Source organism: Saccopteryx bilineata, chromosome 4 (genome assembly GCF_036850765.1).
Source record: "Saccopteryx bilineata isolate mSacBil1 chromosome 4, mSacBil1_pri_phased_curated, whole genome shotgun sequence".
Lineage (NCBI taxonomy): Eukaryota > Metazoa > Chordata > Mammalia > Chiroptera > Emballonuridae > Saccopteryx > Saccopteryx bilineata.
In genome coordinates, this window is record NC_089493.1 from 39,579,290 (window position 1) to 39,587,174 (window position 7,885).

The following is a 7,885-nucleotide window of genomic DNA, read 5'->3' on the forward strand; positions in this document are numbered from 1 at the left end:
ATTTCTAAACAAGCAAAATGGGAAATTCCTTTTAAATGCAAGTAGGTTGCAGTGCACTCCCTATTTGTCTAGAGGATGTGGCTGCTTCGGGAGGGCAGAAGACTTAGTGCACTGTGGGTAGTGGTCTCACCTGGATTCTCTCCCTCACATCACTGAGCTTGCCCAAGACTAGAAGCCACTGACTACTAGGTATGATTTAGGAAACAAAGACAGAACCCCCCTTAACCCCCACTGATGATGGAAACCCTTTAGAGCAAGGATTAAAAAGAAAATACCGCCCTGGCCGGTTGGCTCAGTGGTAGAGCGTCGGCCTAGCATGCGGAGGACCCGGGTTCGATTCCCGGCCAGGGCACACAGGAGAAGTGCCCATTTGCTTCTCCACCCTTCCCCCTCTCCTTCCTCTCTGTCTCTCTCTTCCCCTCCCGCAGCCAAGGCTCCATTGGAGCAAAGATGGCCCGGGCGCTGGGGATGGCTCTGTGGCCTCTGCCCCAGGCGCTAGAGTGGCTCTGGTCGCAACATGGCGACGCCCAGGATGGGCAGAGCATCGCCCCCTGGTGGGCAGAGCGTCGCCCCTGGTGGGCGTGCTGGGTGGATCCCGGTCGGGCGCATGCGGGAGTCTGTCTGACTGTCTCTCCCTGTTTCCAGCTTCAGAAAAATGAAAAAAAAAAAAAAAAAAAAAAGAAAATACCCACACGAGCCTAAATTTTTAAATATGTATTATGTTTTGGATGCTGAAACATTTGAGCAAGGTAAGAGATTGAAAGATCTATTGTCAGATCCTGTGCTGGCTGTCTTCTGTTTGCCTGTGCAGGTGGACTTTCTGCTCTTCCATGGCCTGTTTTGTGTCCTGGGAGGCTGGCTGGCCACCTCAGGCAGCATCTCTGCATTCCTGTGCTGAAGCTCCTGCTGGATTCTCATAAGGGCTCCTCTACCCCTAGCCTCTTGGCACTGGGCTGGGAACAGCACCCCGCTGGTGACCGTCACTGGGTGCTCCCCCATCCCTCGCTGATTCCCTTTATCTGCCCACATCTTGCTAAATACCTTCTTCATTTAGTTCTCTTCAGTTAACTCTTGAAAGTTTCCTGCCGTTCCCCTGCTGCTAGGGGTTCTTTCCTGCATTTGCAACTACTTGAGTAGGGGAAGGACACTGAGCTCCTGAGCATGAGAGTAGCCATGGAGAAAGGAAGAGGATTCTGGGGTCATATAAGACCTCTTTCCTATCTAATCTAGGACCGTCTGATGCCCATCTGCTGGCGTCCTCCTTTGCCTCACGCTTATGCTGTTTGAGGAAGAGCTGGCCTCACAGATATACTTTGAAGTCATGTTTTTAAAAATTCCAAATTGATTTGTAAGCGCCAATCTGTAATTCATAACCACTCCATCAACAGGTATTTCTTGTCTAAATGTGGAACTTGGTAGACTCATCACATGGAAGGAAACAAGAAACACACAGATGTCCTCTTGAGTTGGGTGCATAACAGAGTCTTCAAGGGTTAAGAAATAGCCACACGCTGTGCCTCAGGTACAGTAGGTTTACCAGAGGTTTTCCTTTGTGTTCAAACAATAAAGTAGTTGGTGGTCTTCTGGCTATAGCCTGTTACACATTCCTTGGTTTTATTAGGATAACCATAAGCCTCAAAGACCCACCCTGATGTCAATGGCAGGTTTTATAGAACACTCGCAAGTTTCTTCTTGTTGTATTTGGGGGTATATAAAGTGTGAGGCATAATAGGTAACAGGTTGGAAGACCAGTCGAAGGCCGACAAAAGCCCCAGTTCCTGATGTGAATATTTAATAACTCCTCATTACAGGAAAAGGTTGACTACCAGATGCCTGTTACTACGGCTCCAGAGCCCACTAAACCTTTGAGTTACTCCAGGAGCAGGAGTGTGTTTTGGCAGTTACCTCTGCCATTCAAACAACCTGGAGGTCAGGACATGCCCGTTTGATTTAGGAACTCCGGGGAGGAGCATGGGCTGGAAGCATCTCATCTGTTCATCTGCAAGCCAAGTGGCTAATTACTTCTGATGCTGTTATTTCCTGAGATGATAGAGCACAGTAGGTTTAAAAAAAAACACACACACACTTAAAAAAAAAATAAACTGAAAAGCTTCCTAACAAATGTAAACATCACATTGGCTTATAAGTATTCCTGAAACTGTGTTTCAGGATGTATATTTATAGAGGTCCCTGAGATCATCACCTGAGCTTGAACTATAGTTAATTGGCATGACAGTGACCTAGCTTTGCACTCTGGAGCTGAAAAACACCCTCGCAATTTGTCTGGTTCTAGATGCTGTCGTTTGTCCAGCTGCGTTCTGACCGCAGGTGGTCTGGGAATCCAATTGTTTCTCATTTGCATGGCACATGAAGTTTCACGACAGAATGTTCACGTTGGGGTCTCAAGCCTCAACTCCCAGGGGCACATGGGAGAAAAAGTTCTCTAGCTGCTCAGCCTTGTACCGTGTGCTGCCATCTTTCCCAGCATGCTCCACGCTCCAGCTGATGCAGCGAGAAGCAGGCTACAGTGTGGCCCCTGCCACTCTCCCAGACTCCTGTAGGAAGGAAGCTAATATTTCCAGAACAATTACTTGTTATAAAAAAAAATCACTTTGCCTCCATATTTCAATATACAGGATGAGTCTATTGAATTCGGTCCTAAAAATCTGAATTTAAGAACTCCTAAACTATGGAAAACAAATTATTTGAAAAACTTTTGTTGTTTTATTTCAGAACAATTTCCAAAGTGGAAATAGGTATATGTTACTATCCTGCTTAAAATCTTAGCTTTCTATGCCTATTAAAATAAAATGCAAACAGGCGCTGTGGAAAGCAGTATGGAGGGTCCTCAAAAAAATTTAAAATAGAATTACCACATGACCCAGCAATTCCATTTCTGGGTATTTCTCAGAAGAAATTCAAAACACTAATTTGAAAAGATATATGCAACCTATGTTCACTGCAGCCTTATTTATAATAGCTGAGATATGAACGCAACCTAAGTGTCCATCAATAGATGTGTGGATAAAGAAGACGTGGCACATAGATGAAATAAAATATTACCATATTCTCCCAAGTATAAGACGCACCATTTTCCAAAAAATTTGGGGTCTAAAAACTGGGTGCGTCTTATACAGTGGTTGTACAAGTGTGGCATTTCAAATGCTTTAGATGGAACTGAGGATGAGGCAATATGTGAAGACAGTGACTGGTCATCAGACACAGATGAGGACAAGCTAATAGTTGGGAGTTTTGACAGCAATGAGGAGTTGTATGAATTTTATGATAAATAAAACTTGAGTTCAATAACTTTATGTAATACATTTGTTTTCAAATTTTGTGCCCCAAAATTAAGGTACATCTTATTCATGGGACATCTTATACATGGGGAAATGCAGTACTTAACAATGAAAGAGAGAATGAAATTTTACCATTTGTGACAACATGGATAGATTTAGAGGGTATTGTGCTCAGTGAAACAAGTCAGACAGAGAAAGACAAATACCATATAATTTTACTTATATGTGGATTCTAAAAAACAAAATAAATGAACAAAGAAGACATTGTAAAAAAAAACTTATAGCTACAGATAAGCTGGTGATGGCTAGAGGAGAGGGCGTCTGAGGGAATGGGTAAAAAAAGATGAAGGGATTAAGAAGTACAAATTGTCACTTATAGAAATAGTTCAGGGATGTAAAGTACAGCATAGGGAACTTAGTCAATAATATTGTGATAACTATGTATGGTACCAGTAGGCACCAGACCTACTGGAGTGATCACTTTGTAAGTTATATACAAATGTCTAATCACCATGTTGTACATCTAAAGCTAATATGTATAATATTGTATGTTGACTGTACCTGAAAAAAATTATACATAAAAAAATTAAATGCAAATTCCATTAACATTTCCTATAAGGCCATGCTTGCTCTGGCCCTTGCTTTATCTGAATTTCCTCCGTCCCCAACTGTAGCCGCTCTGGCCTACTTTCAGCTTCTTGAATTCACCAGGCCTCAGGGTCTTTGCACATGCTAGTCACTATACATTGTATATTTTCCTTTTTCTTTCCTCCCCCATTCCTCTTTCAGATTTCAGCTTTAATATTATTTCTTCAGGGAATCCTTACCAGACCCTAACTTAGGTCAAGTCCCTCTTGACTTCATAGTCCCCTAGACTTCTCTATTGAACCTGTTGTCATTAGAAGCAATTAATTATTAGTATAATTACTTATTCAATGTCTTTGTCTCTTCCAGACTATAGACATCAAGGGAGAATGGATACTGTATTCTCAATGCTGGGCAGATTACCTAGCATACAGATAAATGTCTAATTGTTGAATTAATTATTTAAACAATGCTTGTTTAATGCAAAACAAATTACAGAAAGTTCAGAAAAAGACAAAGAAAATTAAAATAACCTATAACTTGTCATCCCAAGCATAATAACTATTAACATTTTGGTGTATATCCTTGTGGCCTTTTTAAAAAACAAATGTACATGGTACATAGATAAGCATTACTTGCTGAAAGCTGGGTTTTATGGCTATTTAAAAAAATCTCTTAAAATACACCATGCTCCAGGTGTTCAAAACTGATGTGAGTGGGGGAGACCTTTGAGCAGAGATGTCACTATTTATAGTTTCTAAGGCTGGTGAGCAATTAAAATCCAGCTTCCAGGAGCAAGTTCTGGGATCTTTCTGCCGTATTCCATTGTGCCTCTAAGAGTAATTATTTAGACCTTTTTAGTAAATAACAATTTCTTAAACATGTCATCTCACTGTTTAATTTTTGTTGTTGCTATTGTTACTCTTCTCCTAATTTATATTATAGGGGATTTTGTTTGTTTGTTTGTTTAAGAATTGTGGTACCAGATTGCCAATTCCTAGTTCTTTGGCAAAGAGGGGAGTGTCTGGAAATAGACTGGGAACAACGGGATAATTTCCATTTCCAGATAATGGTGTTATTTCTGTGCTTCAAGCATAGAACCTGTGTCTCTGGCCCTGGCCAGCTAGCTCAGTAGGTTAAGAGTGTTGTCCTCAAATGACAAGGTTGTGGGTTTGGTCCTGCTCAGGGCACACATGGGAAGCAACCAATGAATGCACAACTGAGTGAAACAGCAAATGAATGCTTCCTTTCCCCCTCCGCTCCCTCTCCCTTCCTCTCTCTGTCTTGCTAAAAAATCAGTATGTACAGTGTGTCTGTAAAGTCATGGTGTACTTTTGACTGGTCATAGGAAAGCAACAAAAGACGATAGAAATGTGAAATCTGCACCAAATAAAAGGAAAACTCTCCCAGTTTCATACCTATTCAGTGCAGTTTGATGTGGGCTCACGCACAGATTTTTTAGGGCTCCTTAGGTAGCTATCCCGTATAGCCTCTACAGACTCCTCACTGACTGATGGCCTACCAGAATGGGGTTTCTCCACCAAACTGCTGGTTTCCTTCAACTGCTTATCCCACTGAGTAATGTTCTTCCTATGTGGTGGCGCTTCGTTATAAACGCGCGGATATTCATGTTGCACTTTGGTCACGGATTCGAATTTAGTGAGCCATGGAACACACTGAACTTTCCTCTGTACCGTCCACATCTCGACTGTCATGGCCGTGGGCTGCTCCGCTGTATACACGGTGTTACGTCATCATCTGCGCATGCGCACATGCTACCACATCATCCTACAGAAACTGGGAGGGTTTTCCTTTTATTTGGTGCAGATTTCACATTTCTATCATCTTTTGTTGCTTTCCTGTGACCGGTCAAAAGTGCATCATGACGTTATGGACACACTGTATATAAAATTAAGTCCTGACCAGATGGCAGATGACTCAGTTGGTTGGAACGTCATCCTGGAGCGCAGAGGCTGCCGGTTCATTCCCTGGTCAGGGCACACACAGGAACAGCTGGATGTTCTTGTCTCTATCTCCCTGCCTCTCTCTCTAAAAAAACAACAACAACATCTGTTGTTATGCCCATTTTATACATGAGGAGATGTGAACTTGCCTGTGGCCACACAGCTACTTTAGTGACTGAGGCAGCCTACTCTAAGGCCCGGACTCTGGGCCACTACACCATGCCTCCTAAAGTGCCCCCCCCCACCAGATTGCACCCGGTAGATCAGCAGGAATGTGAGTGAACTTCCCAGAGCCCAGGAAACCCTTGAGCTGTGTATAAATTTTATGTGTCTGCAAAGCTTTTATATTTCATCTCAGGAGACATTCTCTATAGTTTATCAGATTTGTTTGAAACAAGAAAAATATTTTTCTGGTGAACAATTACACTAATATTTGTTGATTGATTACCAAGGACTTTTCTAAGCACTTTACATGTATTACATCCTTTAGTCCTTGCAGTAATCTTGTAGAATACTCACAATTATTCCCGTTTTGTGGTCAAAGAAACTTGAGACAGAGAGGCTATTACTTGCCCAAGGTCACACAGCTGACCTGCGGTGGAGGGCTTCCTACCAACTAACGCACTTGATTCTGCACTACTTAAGCACAGTGAGCAAATGCCCCCTTTGCAGATATCTCAGTGCTAATCTGCATTTCCTCCCTGAACTTGAACATTTCCCTCTTAATGTATGCAATTCACAAGTAGTTTTTCCTCCCTTTCTCTAAACGCTATTAATAAATAAAAGTGATGGTGGACCTTAAAAATATAGAGCATCCTAGAACAGAAGAAAGGAGCCACTCCCTTCAGCAGGATTAATCATTGAGTGATTCATACCTTTGGAAAAACTGTTTCAACAAGACTGTAGTCCGTCTGGTATGAAATTTGGACAAAGTTCATGAAGGCAGGGTTCTGGTGGAGGCAAGGACAGAGAAGTGACTGGAAGCGAGGAGGGACCCCACTGAAAACCATTGTATGTGTGGGGGTGGTCAGAGTTCGTTTATACCTCCCCAGTAACAAGTACATTTGTGGACACACACTTCTATTATACATACAGATCAACACATATTTGATTTGGTTACAATAGTTGCAATTTGAATTAGCTGATACTTTCTGTATACCTTTTGAGATGAGATACTACCTAAGTTGTTTCCAATGGCTTTCAGGAATGGTGCATCTGAGGACTGAACATCTTCCTGGTTTTTCCCTTTACAGATGGAAAAGGAGAGGGAGAGTTGGCCACTTGGTCAGGGGACCATAGACGGGTTAATACAGGGGTCGGGAACCTATGGCTCGCGAGCCAGATATGGCTCTTTTGATGGCTGCATCTGGCTCACAGACAAATCTTTAATAAAAAAAAAATAACGTTAAAAATATAAAACATTCTCATGTATTACAATCCATTCATTTCCTACTGCTTATGCTCATGGTTGTGGGTGGCTGGAGCCAATCACAGCTGTCCTCCGGGACAACACTAAATTTTTATTGGATAATGCTTAACGTATACAGGTCGATGTATGGCTCTCACGGAATTACATTTAAAAATATGTGGCATTCATGGCTCTCTCAGCCAGAAAGGTTCCCGACCCCTGGTTTAATGTAAAGCTAAGAAGAGAGTTACGACTTTATTCTCCCCACTGAGGATGTAGAATTTTCCTGATTAAGTGACATTGAGAACAAAGACTGAAATAACAGAATCTAAAGGATGGGAACCGAGTCTACCCCAGAGTCCAGATGAGGTGAAAGAGCAGGAAGAGTGTGGACTAAGGGCGCAGGGCCCTGGCCGGTGCGCACACAGCCGCCTGGTTTAAGCTGAGTAAGTGTGGAAGAAAGGCCTGGAACGTGTATCCTCCACCGGCTTTCGAGAGAGGAAGATCTTGTACCATTCTTTCCCTGAATGTTCAAATTCTGGCAGACTCCCACTTTCAGGCCCATTAAAATTCTGGAAGGAAAAAGGGGGAATAAATGAAATTGCTTGAAAGAGGAAAAAAAGACAATA

General features: G+C 42.4%; 1 non-coding gene across 1 annotated transcript; it reads left to right on the forward strand.

The window, feature by feature from the left end:
* Positions 1 to 276: 276 nt before the first annotated feature.
* Positions 277 to 352, forward strand: TRNAA-AGC (transfer RNA alanine (anticodon AGC)). The gene has a single exon. It is a non-coding gene; the product is annotated as a tRNA-Ala (tRNA).
* Positions 353 to 7,885: the final 7,533 nt, after the last annotated feature.